Source organism: Mus pahari, chromosome 2 (assembly GCF_900095145.1).
Source record: "Mus pahari chromosome 2, PAHARI_EIJ_v1.1, whole genome shotgun sequence".
NCBI lineage: Eukaryota > Metazoa > Chordata > Mammalia > Rodentia > Muridae > Mus > Mus pahari.
Window position 1 is genome coordinate 140,840,794 of NC_034591.1, and position 16,426 is coordinate 140,857,219.

The following is a 16,426-nucleotide window of genomic DNA, read 5'->3' on the forward strand; positions in this document are numbered from 1 at the left end:
CTCCTCCTTCTTCTTCTTCTTCTTCTTCTTCTTCTTCTTCTTCTTCTTCTTCTTCTTCTTCTTCTTCTTTTTTGACAGTGTCTAATGTTTTGCCATCGAGTCCACCCCATTTCCCACTCTCACCCTCCTTCCAATCTCACGGCCCAGCATCTTCCCAGCTAGTTCCCTTCCTACATCTATGTCTTCCTTATTTTATTTCCCTTGTGGCCCCTGATTTTCATTAGGTTGGCCTTGCATGAGCGTGGGTGGGTGGGGGACCATCTACTGGAACATGACTGGAGGAAGTGATACTCTCTGGCTACTATTAACTGTCTTATTGTCTCAGGAGGCACAAGGCCACATGTCCCTCCTGCATCCAGGATGGAACGTCAGAGCACACAATCGTGTGCAGGAAAGCATTGGTGAGTTCAGGAGTGCACAGAGTGTCCTGTCCAGGGCGTGGCCTTTCCCAGAGCTCTCCCCATCCTTTGGCTCTTCCATTCTTTATGGCCTCTCTTCTGTGATGCTCTCTGGACCTCTGAGGGAGTGATAGAGAAGTCCTGTTCAGTGCTGGGTATTTATCTTGGCACTCTGACAAGTTTCTTTTAGCAATTTCACCTGCTCCACACCCCACGGCCTCTGTGGCCTCCAGTAAGAAACACGGAGCCATTCAAACGACCATTTCCTTTTGAGAGATTATTCTTTATTTTTAGCTATTTTCAAGCTTTCCCCCCTTTGTCTTCGGTTTTCAATAGTTTCATCTTAATGTGTCTGAGAATAAAGTTCTCCAGGCTTAAAGTGTGGGAGGTTTGGTGACATACTAGAGCAGTGGTTCTCAACCTGTGGGTCACGACCCCTTTGGGGACCATATATCAGATGTTCACAATTTATAACAGCAGCAAAATTACAGTTACGAAGTAGCAATGAAACAATTTATGGTTTGGAGTGGTCACTACCACGTGAGGAGCTTGCAGTATTAGGAAGGTTGAGAGCCACAGGTATGTAGGGTTATGTATGTCATAAAATTTGAAAAATTATAGTTATTTAATTTTCAAACTTATTTTTATGTGCTGTGCCCATTTTTCTGCAGCTTGAGAGCCACTTGTGTTTGAGATCCTGCAGATGCCAGCAGCTTTGTTTACTTCTCTCCATCTATCCTGTTCTTTGCAGTTCACATTAGGTCATTTCTGTGAGTGTGCAACCCCTTCCTTCCCATCATGGGGTTGCCATTATGTTAATGAGTCTACCTGCAAGCTTTATGTTGCTTTTTAAAAAGTTGTTTTAAAGTTACACTTATTTGTGTGTTTATATGGGTGTATGTGAGTATATGTGTGTGTGACATGTATATATGTGTGTGAATGTGAGTACATGGGTATGTGACTGTGTACATGTGTGTGNNTGTGTGTACATGCGTGTGTGCATGTGTGTGTGTGTGTGTGTGTGTGTGTGTGCTAAGGGAGGGTGTGAAAGTCAGAGCACAGCTTGCAGGAGTTGGTTTTCTCCTCCCACCCTCTGGGTCCCAGGCATTGAGCTTCGGTGTCAGGCTTGGAGCAAATGTCTTTTCTTGCCGAGGCTTGTCACAGCCATCTTGGAGTTATTCATTTTATTTCTTTGAGTCATTTTAGTTTTAAGTTGTGAAAATTCCATTTGGTTCATTTTTTGTGTCTCTGCTGATGGTTCGTACTGTGGACTTTAAGAGTTTGTCCTTTAAGGTGGCATCTTTGTCATTTTAGCATTGGTGTCTAATGGTTCCCTTCCCTTTAAGATACTCCCTGGCTCTCTGGATGTTTGGTTAATTTTGTATTATATCCTGGACATTTTCAGTATTATTTTATGAATTTGAGGTCTTATTTAAACCCTGTACATGTGTCAGCAGGAAACTGACCTGGTTTTGTTTGATCTGTAAGTTTATTTCCCCCTCTGATGTAAGGTCTCATTTAGCCCTCAGTATCTTGAACTTGATATAAAGATGAGGCTGACCTCGAACTACTGATCCTCCTGCCTCTGCCTCCCAAGTGCTGGGGTTAGAGGCACGCACCACTACACCGGATGTCCATCTGCAGGCTTTGACTAGAGTCTACAGGATATGTTTGAATATTAGTTTCATTTTCAAAGCCTTCTGTCACTTGGACCTGCCTGCAGATGCTACCAATTGGCTAGAGTGGGACCCAGGCAGTGGAATGTTACATGGTTCAGTTCTTAAGGAACATTAGTGTGCTTTGGGTGGGTGCCAGATCTGCACACAAGCAGAGCAGAGACATGACTACTGAGCTTGCAGGGGCACTTTGAAATCTGTCTTGTCCATGATCTTTCTAGAACCTTCAAGATCCCCGAGAGTTGATACTTGTCTCAGAAACACATCTTGAGCCCCATGATCTACTTACTCTTGTTGAGAAAGGGGAAAACTCTCCATCCAGGTGGAATATAAGTCAATTTCCTTCCTTTCAAGAACATTGAGTGCTCACTGGCCTGTTCTCTGATAAACTGAGCATGAAAGACCCTGGGCAGAAATGCTTAGGCTCAGCAGTTGAGGAGACTGTGGGACAAAACATACTGTGGAGTGCATCTTAGATGACATGGCCAGCAAGAACCATGGTCAAGGCTTTTACCCATAGGAATGTGCTTTAAGAACAATAGTTGAATGAAAAACATAAAGGGCTATCTCTTGAGTAACTCTTGAGTGTTTAATCTCAGGTTATGACCATAATACTAAGAGCAACTAATATTTGAATCTTAATTTATTATTATTATTTTAAAGTTAGCATTCAAAGTAATGGATTTCACTACGACATTTACCTACATGTTAACTGTATGAAAAATGAGGACATGGCAGCTCTAAGGTGTAGCTGAGGAGAAGGTGTATTGTAGAGAAGAGGGTGAAAATAGCTACAGGCTTCTGGAAAGGTCCAGACCAAACTTGCTCAGTAGCCATGCTGTGAGAGGAAAGAGAAGCAGAGAGAGGAAGAGAGAAGGGAGAGGAACCAGGAGCCAAGAGGGAGGGAGGGAGGGAGGGAGGGAGGGAGAGAGAGAGAGAGAGAGGAGAGAGATGAGGCAGAAACATAAGGGAAAAAGAATGGAAAGTGCTGGAAGGTGTTTTGCTGGGGCAAACACATGAAGTTTACCTGAAGTGGACACAGGTGAGAGACTAAGGCAGACTCATGAGGGAACGTTTCACTGAAGCAGACACAGGAGAGAGGATGTTCTGCTAAAGCAAGCACGTGAAAGGACACGTGATGAAGGATTCTTTGTTAACACCATAGCTGTATTAGTCCGCCTTACATTGTGCAGTTGAGCTGCATTTGTTGGGACTCTGTGGATTTGGGCTGATTGGATGCACGTGCTGAGGCAGGGCACGTGGAGGACACGTGGTGTTTGGAGGGTATAAATAGGGCTCAGTGGAGTGACAGAGACAGAGCTTGGCTTGCTGGTACAGGTAGCTGTGCAACGCTTGTGGGTCTCCCATCTTCGTTGATCTTTGCTTCACTGAGAAAGGCACCGCCAACAACTTCTGGTGTCCCTCTGGGTCCCTCCTACTTACTTGAGCCAAGGTGGAGGCCTGACTGAGGCCTGGCTGTCTTTGGTAAGTTGTGTCACCGCTGTTGCTAACCAGACTCAACCAAGCTGGACTGTTGGTGTATCTGTGAAATGTTTGCGAGTGGATTGAGCTGCCACCGCCTGCTAACCTGTGAACTGAACTGCTGATTTCCCAACAACACAGATGGGAGTTGCTCCTAAGGACCTTTCTAGACAGGTCCATTCCTCTCCCCTCCCCCTCCTTTTCCACTACCTATGGTGGACTGTGGGCTCTACAAGGGAGGTTACAGCCTTTAAGAACCAGCACTGAAAATAAGTGTTGAAAATATTAAAGTCACAGCAAAGTGGCTGCGTTATGCAGGGAGCTGAGGCTGGGGAAGGGGGAGGCACAGCCCTGGGAGGGGGAGGGCTTAGGTAAGGGCTGGGCAAGAAGTGCTGGGAGGAGCTGCAGGTGCTGAATGAGACTTGGTCCAGGTTTCTTTGGGACCCTGACATCAGTCATTGCATTTTTCTCACATTCACCCCATTGTACACTCTCATAGACCCTCACCTCCCCCTGATGGCTTCCCCTACTGCACTCGATACCCTTTTGTTTTTACCGCACACAGACATTTAAATCTAGAGCTGGGCGATGAGGGAAAGCATGCACGCTTGTCCTTCTCTTTCAGCACCACCCGCTCTTGCTTCCCCCGCTTTCCTTGTAGACACTGTCACACAGCTTCATCTCTACTTTCTTCTTCTACATATATGTATATGTTTGTCTATCTAGATTCCACATCTTGATTTAACCCTTTCTCTTCCATCCATTTCTCTGTGGATGACGTAATCACGTGTCTCTTTATGGCCGAATCAAAGAAAAAGCTTTGTTGTGTTCCTATGCCATGTTGTCTTCCCCCACTCATCCGTTGATGGGCCTCTAGGCTACTTTCCCATCTTGGCTATTTGTGAATACAGCAGTGGACGTCAGGTAGAAGTCCCGCCATGGGGTCCAAGCATAGGTTTACACGGCTGCAGAATCAGAAGTGGTATAGGTCATATGGTTGTCCAACTGTTGGGCTTTTGAGGAAGTTCCGTAGTGAATTCTGTACTGGCTACATACGTTTGCATTCTTCTCAGGAGGTAAGGGCTCCCTGTGCCTCCCCTCTGCACTGGCATTTCTTGTCACTCATCTTCTTGATGACAGCCATTCTGACAGGGGTGAGTTGGAACCTTAGAACTGTTTCATTTGCATTCCCCCCCCTGTGGATAAAGGTGTTGAACGTTTTGTGTGTGTTTCTTCATTACTCACACATTTCTTTCTTTGAGAACTCTCTGTTCAATTCATTTGCTTAGTTACTGGCTGGCTGATTTCCCTTCGGTGTTTAACTTTCTGAGTTCTTACAGATTCTAGATATTAACCCCTTGTCAGATACATAGTTGGCAAAGCTTTTCTCCCATCCTGGAGGCTGCCTCTTCCCGTGCCAAATGCTTCCTTTGACGTGCAAGAGCTTTGACATTTCATGCGGTCCTGATTGTCACTTGTAGCTACTATTTTCAGAGCTCCTGGAGTCCTTTCTGAAAAACACCCGTCCCTTTGTGTCGAAGGATTTTGCCTGGCGGGCTCAATTTCTTAGGTTTGAAGAGTTTGATAAACTTAAATTGATTTTCGCACAGGGGGAGAGATGGAGCCCACATCCACCCGGTTTCCCCCAGCATCATTTGTTGAAGAGCTTCTCTCTGAGCTGCACTTTGTCTTCTTTCTAAGTCCCAGGTGGCTGTAGCTGTATGGTTTCTTTCTGGGTCTTCTCGCCTGGCTTTGTGCCAGTGCCATGCTGCTTGTTATTATGACCCTGTGGTATATTTTGAAATCAAATCCCATGATTCATCCAGCCTTGCTCTTCTGGCTTCTGATTGCTTTGCTTATTCAGAGTCTTTTGGGCTTACATATACATTTCAGAATTCTATTTTTCTACCTCTGTGAAGAACCTCACTGGAATTTTTGGTAGGGATTGCACCGAGCCTGAACATTGCTTTGTGTGATGCACCATTTTCAGTGTTGATTCTGCCAATCCATGGCTGTGAAGGTGCTTCCGTCCTCTGGTGTCTCTGGTGCCTTCTTCGGTATCTTCCCAGAGTTTGGAAAGCTTCATAGGAAAAACCTCCTGCCCCCAATTCCTTGGTTAGGCTTATTTCTAGGAAGTATGTGTGAGTGTGTGTGCATGTGTGTATGTGTTTTAAGAAGATATTATGAATGGATTTCCCTCTGATTTCTTAACAAGTTAATTATTTGTGTATAGAAATGCTATGAATTTTCAATATTTATATTGCATTCCGTTACATAGTTGAAAGTGCTAATCAGATCTTAGAATATTCTGATGTAATCTTTAGAATTCCTTAAGTACAGGATCATATCATCTGCAAAGAGGGATTCTATGACAACATTGGGTACCTTCAGAGTGTCATGGCTATAGATGAAGTAGGGGTAGTGTGACTTCTGCTTTGCTAGTTGTATCTTTCATTTCTTTCTCTTCCCTTATTGCTGTGGCTAAGTCTTCAAGCACTGTGTCAATAAAAATGGATAAAATGGATGCTTTTACCTACTTACTCATTTTAGAGGAAATACCTTCTGCTTCCCCCCAGTTAATATAATATTGGATATAAACTTGTCATATATAACATTTAATACAATGAGGTTGTACTTCTTCTAGTCCTAGTTTCTTCAGGGCTTTTTATAAAGAAGGGATATTGAGCTTTGCCAAAGGCCCTTTCTGCATCTATTAAGAAGATCATAATTTCTGAACTGAGTATTTTTTCTATTGATTTGAATGTGTTGAAACATCTTCTCATCCTTGGAATGAAAGTAATACTTAAATTGTCCATATATCATGGTTACATGCTCTTTTAAATGATTAATTGAATTAACTTTACAAATAATCTGCTGTGCTGTGGTTTTGAGTCTGTTTGTTAAAGATATCTGTTAGTAGTTTTTATTTATTTATTTATTTGGCTGTATCTTTATCTGATTTTTGAAAACAAATAAATAATGGCTTCATATAATGAATTTGTAGCCATTCCCTCCTTTCCATTTTATGTAATAGTCTCAGGATCATTGGCATTAACTTTAAAGATGCTTGGTCAGCTTTTCTCCAAGAAAGTGAAGAAGGAAGCGCCTGCTCTGCCCAAAGCTGAAGCCAAAGCGAAGGCCTCGGAAGCTAAGGAGACAGTGATGAAAGGCGTCCACAGCCAAAATATCCTAGAAAAAGAGTGTGCCCAGGAGAAACAAGCTTGACCACTATGCTATCATCAATCCCACTGACCACCAAGTCAGCCATGAAGAAAACAGAGGCTAACAAGTCGCCTGTGTTCATTGTGGATGTCAAGGCCAATAAGCACCAGATCGAACAGGCTGTGAAGAAACCCTGTGACATTGATGTGGCCAAAGTCACTACCCTGATAAGGCCTGATGGAGAGAAGAAGGCGTATATTTGCCTGGCTCTTGATTATGATACTCTGTATGTTGCCAACAAGATTGGCATCATCTAAACTCAGTCCAGATGGCTAATTCTAAATATAAACTTTTTTATCATAAAAACAATATCTGGTCATATTAAGCATTGGGGCTGCCTAGTCCTAGACTTCTTTGGTCGGGAAAACTTTATTCCTCTGTTAGTCTCTTTACTTATTACTATACTAAGTTTTCTGAATACTTTAGGTCTAACTTGTTGTGTCATAGACATCTAGATATTCTCTCACTATCCTCGAGATTTTGTAGCTTTTTGAAATGCGGGTTCCGAAAGCAGTCCTTGCTGATCCTGTGGCTTTAATGGACATCTCTTATAATGTCCTTCTTTTATATCTCACTTTGGTAATTAGCGTCTTCTCTGTCAGCCTCGTTCACTTTTTCCAAGAAGCAACTCTTTGTTCCACAGTCTTCGTTGCTCATGTAACATCCACTTCATTCCTTTTGGCTTCGAACTCTATAATTTCTTTGCCTGTGCTGTCTCTGGATATGGCCTCCCTCTGGGAGTGTGGTCGACCCACCTGGAGTCACACTCTTAAAGAAAATGGACTGTCCCTACCTCAGAAGCCATCCGTTGCCGAAGCTCCACAGAGAGGCATAGGCTCGTGAGCCCTGGCCCATGGAGGCTGGAATGTTAACTGACTTGATCTTGTGCAGACAGTCACAGCTGCTGAGAGTTTTATGGGAGCTGTTGTTCTGCTGAATGCTCAGGCTTTGTTTTGCTCTGGTCCTCCCTGAACTCTAGATTTTAACTTTGGGCATCTGAGTGTGATGTTTTATATCGAGGCGCTTCTCTGGTCATGTCTATGTGGGGTTCTTAAAGGTCTCTTGTGTCTGGATATCCACTCCAGCCTCCAAACTTGGGCTTAAAAAAAAAATCTATCATTTTATTGAATCAATTTCCTGTGGTTTTAGTTTTTACTTCATTACTCTTTTAATCCTAGTTCTTAGAACTTGTGGTTATGATTTTCAATTAAAAAATAGTTTTAAGGTAGAGTCTTATAGAGCTCAGTCGATCTTTAATTCATAGCTGAGAGTGGCCAACAGGTCCTTCTCTGCCTTCTTTGTCTTCCTAAGTGCTGGGGTTGCGGATAAGGTCATTATACCCAGATTTCTGCAGAGGCTTAAACCCAGGACTTCATATTTGCTAGATAAGCACTTCACTAGCTGAGTCATAGCCTACATCTCACTTGTTTTTATTTATATTATTTATTTATATTTTAATTTTTATTCTTGAGTGTGCTATGACCTCCACCTTATCTTGCATCCCCAAGTCTTTATTTTATTTGATTTAATCTATTAATGATGAATTCTGTTGTTTTAAAATGAGATTGTTTTTCACTTATAAAATTTCTGCTTTGATCCCCACCCCCAAATACTAATCTCCTTGCCGTGTTTCTCTTGTGTGCTATTACCTCTTTTGACATGGCTGTATCTCTCATCCACACTCTGAATTCATTTCTTCACTTCATTCATCTTCTTGTTTGTCTTCTCTTGACTTCATCTATCATTTTTATGAATTTTTGAGTTCTCTGTATAGCATTCCAACCATGTCGATATTTAGGTTTAGTAGCTGAGGAGTTGTGGTCTGTAGAAGCCCTGCACTGCCTTGGTTTCTCACACCTCCCACTTCTGTGTCATGATCTGCTGGTTTGACCGAGCAGGACATTCTTGGGGAGTCAGTCTCCACTAATCTCAAAAGAAGAGAGACTATGCTGTAAAAGTGACAGCTGGAACCTGGAAAAGATGTGGAAAGTGCGGGAAATCAACCTGATCTAACCAATGTACCAGCAAAGACCATGGAACAGAAAACGGCGAAGTCACAGAGAGCATGTTATAAAGATTAAAAGGTATTTAGGGTAAAACTTAAAATATCGTGGTGCTGGGGTTAACCTCAGCACTCAGGAGGCAGAGGCACTGGGATCTCTGAGTTTGAGGCCAGCCTGATCTACAGAGTGAGTTCTGGGACAGCTGGAGCTACGAAGAGAAACAATCTCTCTCCCTCTCTCTCTCTCAACTATAGAATGAGCTAAAGAAGAAGGCAAGGAACAGGAAAAGGAAATGCCAAGCCAGGTCAAATATGAGAAAAGAAAAGGGAAATGGGGAATAACATTATAAAAGGAGAGAGAAAAAAAAGAAAGAAATGTAAAACAACAGTGGTTCAAAATGCATAAATAAAATTAGACAACTTTAAAAGGAGGAATAAAAATAATAAAGTTTGATAAAAAATAAAATGAAGTCAAACGGCCACTGAAAGTCTACTGAACAGAAGAAACCAAGGGACATAGAACTGATGAATCATTAGCTTGTCTTTGCTGGCTCTTCTAAGCATGGGGCCTGTTGGTTTGGGTTGGATCGGTTGGTAGTGGACTGTCTCGACATGCCTACATGTTAGGCTGGTACTTAACCTGGATGGGTCAAGGGTGACGTGTCCACCAGAGACGCGTTCTCATAGAAACTTCCCTTTTTTTTTTTTGTACCAGAGGATTCTGCTGGTTGCATCTGACCTTGTATTCTGTGGGCTGGGCAAGTTCTTCCACATCTCTGGGACTTGCCAGTTTGTGTATATATACTAGGATGCCTAATGTTCTAGCCAAGCGGTCTTTCCCAAGTGTTTTGTGAATTGGAAAGTGAACACAGCCCTTGGGTGTGCACAGGTGGACCAGCGTCTGTTTTCAAATCCACGTAGCAGTAAACACTCTGCCTGGTGGACACAGCTGGAGATGTTAGACTCTGCCAGAACTCTCCAGAATTCCCAGTCTCTCTAGCAGAGCACCACACAGCAGACAAGTGGCTTTTGAGGTTTGGCCACTCCCTGCCCGCCCTTAGATGATGGTCTATTAGACTCCAAGCAAACCTTCTACCTCAGCCTCTTAGTGTGTCCACCTTTGGCCTCTCCCTCTCCACAGCTGCCTCCCGCCACTATTTCCTGCCGCTGCACCGTGGAAATTGACCCAGGTGCCGTGTGGGTTGTGGTTGTTACTGGGCTTCCAGGTTAGCTTAGCCTTGGACAGTATGTTCTCTTTCAAGACCGTGTCTGGTCAGTCTTCTGAGACTTGGAACGAAGCAATGCTGACCTCCGCTCTGTGGCTGACTGCTCACATGGTGGAGTCCCTGTCTCACCAACGCCTCTGGCTGGACTTGAGTCTGTTGGCTTTCCCTCTGGGCGAGATTTCCAGTCTCTCCTCACCAGCGCCTGCTGATTTGGCTTTTGGGGGGATTGATTTTCCTCCTCAACCAGGGAGCAGTGACGGACGGAGCCTTGTGCTGCTCTTCCTTTGCCGGGCCACCATTGTCTTTCTCCCTACATCAAGACTGGGCGGTCACTCTCCTTGTGGTTTCTGATGCACTTCTGACCTCTCATCCTTTAGACTAGTCTTTCTTTTTCTGTTACCCTGACTCTTCTCATGTACTGCATCACACGGAGGTAGTCCTAACCTGCCGTGTGCTTTGGGAGTCTTCGTAGGATTAATTTTGATGAATAAGCAAAAGCTGTTGGGCAAAAGAGGAACCCCGTTGCTCTGTTCGCCCTGACAACGATGAAAATAACAGAAGGCAGAGCATGATCGGATGAGCGCCCTAGACTACCGGCATCTCTTAGTGGCAGTCACAGTGGAGGAATGAGCTCTGTGCCACAGGAGGCCATTGCCTTCCCTAGGCCCCTAGGGGAAACTTTCCATGCTGTCAAGGACGTAAAGCTGGTGGGAATTATCACTTCTGGGTATGACTGCTAGTCCCAAGATGCGAGTCTGGGTAGGAAAGAAAAAGTGTGGAATTTTAAACCCAGGGGTCACAAACTACAGAATCCCCGATGAGCCCATTTTTTCCACTTGTACACCTGCCCTTGCTTGCCCATAGACACGTTGTCTTTGCTTTCTGAATTTTTAGCCTAAAGGGCCTACACTATTTGTATAGCTGTCATGAGTCCTCCCAACCACCAGGAGGAGGTCAAGAGCCTCAGTTGGATGCTTCATTAAAACAAACTGCACAAAGAATTAAATTGGTGTCACAGAAGCCTCATCTAGCCAAACACTAGGCAGAGCCAGGAGAACCCCACAGAGGAGAGGAGGAAGGATTGTAGGAGCTGGAGCAGTTGAGGACACCAGAACAGGACTCACAGAATCAACTATGCAGGGCTCACCGGGACTCACAGAGACTGAAGTGACAAACAGGGACCCTGCATGGGTCTGACCTGGGTCCTCTGCATATACCTTATGGTTTTGTAGCTTGGTGTTCTTGTGGGACTCCCAGCAGGGGTAGTGGGGGTTGTCTCTGATGCTTTTTCCTGTGCTTGAGACCCCCTTCCTTCTATGAGGTTGCTTGGCTTGCTTAGCCTTGATGAGGCCCCATTGCTCCTTGTTGTTCTGTGTTGGGCAGATAACCCCAGGAAGTCTGTAGTTTGTTTTTTTAAAAGGAAAACAGAGGGGGAGTGAATCTGGGGAGAAGGAATGGAGGGGGGTCACTGGAAGGAGTGGACTGAGGGGAAATGGCAGGATGTAATAAAGAGGGAGAGAGAGAGAGAGAGAGAGAGAGAGAGAGAGAGACAGACAGACAGACAGACAGACAGACACAGAGGTTAGTAACTTGCTCTGAGACAGTGTTTACTTCTCAGCCAAACACTGTGACTTCTAAGGTTTCATATCCTCTCTACCTGGAAACCAGGCTGTTGTTTCTGGGTTAATTGTTGACTTACAGTTTGAGTTCCAGTCTTGTCTAGCCGTCTTGACTCCTCTCCTGGACACTCCCTCCCATGACCACGTTTGAGCAAATCTCTTTCTAGAATGTGATTGTTTATGTCACTAAACCAGGTTAATGTCTATTCTCCCAGGAAGCACGCGAGTGCCTGAAGTGATGAGTTTACTCACAGCATGGTCAAAATCTGAGAGCAGATTTCAAATTTGTCTCCCCACAGAGTTGAAGCAGTTTAAGAAATTGAGAAGCAGGGAGGGAGAGGTACAGGGGAGAGAGATTACCTAAGGAGGGGGGACTGACGGACAGTCTGAACACATACCACACGACACTCTCCAACAGACGACTTGGCTTTGCCTGTGACACATGTTCGGAGGACGGCAATGTGAACATTATTCATTGGACTCATCATAGGTTCAGGTATCTGCTCTCTGTGAACGTGACTTCTCTGGCTTCCTCGTAAAATTGCAATCATTGCAAGGTTTCTGTTGTTGGCTAGGCATGCCTTGGGGTCAGGGAAGCGGGCAGCTCTGGGCACAGGCTCTCTGTGGAAGAAGCGTGGCTCCTCAGGCTGGTCTCAGGCTTCTTTGTGAGTGATCGCTAATCATACATTTTTACTGAGGGTGCTGCCAGGTCGGGCAGGGTTACTTGTTTAAATAATTTATCGCTTGAAGATTTAACTTTCACTCATCTGTGTTACAGCAAATCTGTCATCCCATTTACTGGGGTTTCAGGCCAGTCTATGAATTGTGGATTTTTATCAATTTCTGCTTTTCTGACTGTTCTTTTTTCCTTTTTCTTTTTAAAAAGAAGGCACAGGCATAAGTTCTCAGCACACACACAGGGTTTATTATAAACATCTCTTGCAGCCATGGCTAAGCCAGGCGTGGTGGCACAGGCTGCATCCGCGGCGCTCACGGGTGACATAGCAAGACCTTGTCTCGAAAAATTGAAGTATTGTGAGATGTGAAGAGAGACCTGTGGTTAAATTTGCATGGCACTGAGTGTATTGTGTTGAGTGTGTGTTGAGTGTATTTGTAGTGTATAGCTGATGGCCACCAGTGCATGCCCACAGCGGTAGGACACCGCCCTTCCTTCTAAAACACTGTCTCCATTCAGTACTTACCCTGTCCTTCCCTGGGGGCCGCTCTTCCTTTGCTGTCGTCATGCATTTCACGTCTCTGGGAGCCTCTCAGAGGTGGAACCGATCAGGATTTGGTCTTTCTTTCATACCCTTTTATATCACCTAGCACAATGTCGTATGTCTCCGAAGATCGTCTGTATTATATTATGTGTCTGAATTTTATCTTACTTTTCCATTTATTTCTAATGTGCACATAAAGTGATGGGTGGGTTTCGTGATGGCATTGTCATACATGTATGTCACTGTAGCCTTCTCTTCTTCATCACCTGTTCTACCACAGCCCCCACCTTCCCCAATAGTTGGCTCTGTTTCTGTCTTCAAACAGCTCTCTCTTCTGCTGAAATTTCCTTTTGGAAAAACAACTTTATTTGGAGTGTATTGGTCTGCAGAGAAAAGGAGAACTTTAATGTGTGTGACTTGATGACTGGGGACATAAGGATATCAGTGGTGTAGACACGTCGGACCCCTCCTTTAACATGTTGCCTTGGTGTGAGGTCACTCAATGTTAGACTCACTGCTCTTACATGCCAATGTGTGATGCTGCCTTAACTATGGGCATGATGTACATGATGTACATGGACCACTAACTCCAACTCAGCCAATAGAACTTAAGCTTCACACAGAGCATCACTTCCTGTGGCCCCACCCCTCAACCCCTGGTCACATGACTGTACCCTTTGCTTCTGTGAATATAACTGTCATGTGAGCAGCTCTTCAAGGGTTTATCCTTCCATGACTAGTTCTCTCACTTAGCATAATGCCCTCCAGGTGGATTGCCATTGTTGCCTGTGGCAGGATTTCCTTCATTTCTGAGACTGAATAAATATACACATGAAAATGTGGGCAGCACACTTTGTTCATCTACTCATCCACCATGGACACTCGCATTGCCTCCATGTTTTGGTTGTGATAACACTGCTCTGCACATGAGCGGTCACGTATATGTTTGCAGGTCTGCTTTCCTTCTGTGCTTCTAAACGTGGTAGGGAGAGTCACGCATGCTGGGCAGGGCCCAAAAGAGGCTGTCCAGAGCCTCTTTTCCAGCTATGCCGGCACCAAAAACTATGTTAGCCTCTTTTTGACTCATTTTTGATTCCCCTGGGACAGTTTGCTCATGACTTCATCTCCTAGAGCAGGCGGGGGTTGACTTTGGCTTTGACCAGGGCTGGCCTGGGTAGACCAATGTTCGACTTCTCAAGTAGGTAGGGATGTCGTTGGGTGATGCAGTCCAGTTAGATACATGAATATGCTACCTTCATGGTCTTGTCTTTAGCCATGTTCATTCCTCAAAATCGTCCCCGTCATGGGCCAGAAAGATGGCACAGTGTTAAGGGGCCATCTGTAAACTCAGGGCATGGTGGCATGTGCTGCTCAGCATTTCCAGGTTTAGACTCTGAGTTTGGTGTGACACTCTGGGCAAGTCACCAAACCTTTGTTATGTTATGTTTTCTGTAAAGGGGGGGGCGGGGCGAGGATAGTGTATCCTTGTTGAGTTCACTGAGGAACTAAATGCGTTAAAGATAAAGCATTAAACGTTCCTAGTGCTGTGTCTAACATACGGTAAGCTGCTCACTAAGTATTGGCTCCTAGCATCATCGGGTTGAGTTCTTACAGACGCTTCTCTTTGCCCAGCTTGATCATCAGTGAGGAAGCTGGGAGCATCAGATATAACCTGGGCCATGTCTTTACTATGGTGGAAAGGCAGTTGTTCTCCTGCAAATGCTGGACACCCGCTCTGGTCCTGTGAGCTAGTGAAATCTGTGACACCTTGTAAAACCTCCCTCCTTCCCTAATGACTTTCTGTATGAGTCAGGCCACCCTGAGTGTTTACACTTCGGGACCCTAGGGTGGGGAAAGGGGTGGTGGCTGCCACCCGCCCTGTCAGCTTCCAGGCAGCTGGGGGCTACTGGAGAGGTCAGCCGCTGCACTGAAGGGAATGTTGTCTGGCTTCCATGGAATAGGAATATTAATCTGACACAAGGCCAGGGCAGGCTGGACCAGAGGGAGATGAAATAGGAGCGAAAGAATGTGGTGCTTCCTGGTAGGGTCAGCCTGGAGCAAATCGGGAGCAGATTGCTGGCTGGCAAATGGGAAGTAATGTGTGTGCCTTAGGGTCCCCTGGGCACTCTTAGTAGCAAACCTGCCCGGGTCTGGGTTCATCCCTCCTCACTGCGCAGTGGAAGAATGGGTTTGTGGATCTGTCTGCTGGTTTTCTTTCGATTTTGTGTGCTTTATTTTTTTAACCACGTGATCTGGAACCATCTGAAGGCCCAGCATGCTGCAGTGGGGCATGTGCTGGGGAGAAGAACCTTCTGACCGTGGTTTCCCTCCGCTGCATACTGTACAGACCACAGCAGGCGGGCACCTTTGCCTGGGCACCACATTCCTTGTTTTCCTGGTGGCTGAGGTACCATCATGGGCTTTGCACCTCTGGAAGGTGTAGAGAGTGTGGCTTTCCAAAAGCCCCCATCCCTAACCCGGAAGCCATGGTTTTCTCTGAGGGAGCCTCACCAGACAGGCAAGCTACATAGAAGGGAGGATAGATGGCCAACACAAAACAAACTCAGTGGTGTTTTGGAGATGTTTTGTCTCATAATGCCTTGTTTGAGCATTTGTTACCTTGTCTTTTGCTTATCTATTATGGTTTCTGATTTTCTGGTTTTTTTTATGGTTTTTGTATGTGTGCATGCAAGTGTGTATCTCTGGGTATATACGTGTTTTCTTTGCTTTTTCTTGTGTGTATTTCTTTTTTCTCTCTTTGCTTTGTTGCTGTCTCCCTCCTCCTCTTCCTCCTCCTCTTCTAAATTGACCAGTTCATTTTCTAGGGACAAGGAAAAATAAGGCTTGGGGTTGGATGGGTGTGATATGGAGAGGATCTTGGAGGAAGTGAGGACGGAGAGAATACGATCAGAATATATTGTATAAAAAATATTCAAAAAAGAAAGAAAAGGAAGGGAGGGAGGGAGGGTGGGAGGAAGGAAGTGAGAGAGGAAGGAAGGGAGGGAGGAAAGAAGAGAGGGAGGGAGGGAGGAAGGAAGAGTGGAAGGAAAGAAGGGAGGGAGGCAGAAAGGAAGGGAGGGAGGAAGGAAGGAAGGAAGTGAGGATGGGAGGAAGCCAGGGTGGAAGGCCATTTGCTCTTCCTCAGGGCCTCTTCGGGGTGCAGGAAGAAGCACTAGGGAAGGGGTAAAGGGCAGGCTGCAGCCTAGGCTTCCATGGCAGCCTGTGTGTGAGACCAGTCAAGTTCCTGGAGAGGATCACACCTCTGAAGCAGAGCCGCCCCTGCACTCTGCATAGACGTTCAGAATCTCACCCTGTCCTCTCATGAACTTTGCAGGGTCCTTGTGGCGGGGCTGGAGCCACCCCGTGTTGATTGTTACTAGCGTTGGGCTGTACCTTACCTGTGGAGAGCAGAGATGCCCTTCCCGCTGTCACCTGTTAGCTGCCTGTGCTGTGTGATATGAAGCTGGGTTTTCGGTCCATGGTTCCCATAACTGCTCGCACTACTCAGGTTACCTGGGACACATTTTAAACTTTCCTGTGCCCTGGTTTGTTTCTCCCTCTCTCCCTCCTTCTCTCCCCCC

The 16,426-nt window shown here is 45.4% G+C and overlaps 1 protein-coding gene and 1 pseudogene across 6 annotated transcripts in view; both read left to right on the plus strand.

Moving 5' to 3' along the window:
- The window catches only part of Ano2 (anoctamin 2), a 339,560-nt gene that overhangs the window by 43,299 nt on the left and 279,835 nt on the right, over window positions 1-16,426 (plus strand). The gene's annotated exons all lie outside the window — the stretch shown is intronic.
- LOC115063363 lies at window positions 6,620-7,035 on the plus strand (annotated as a pseudogene).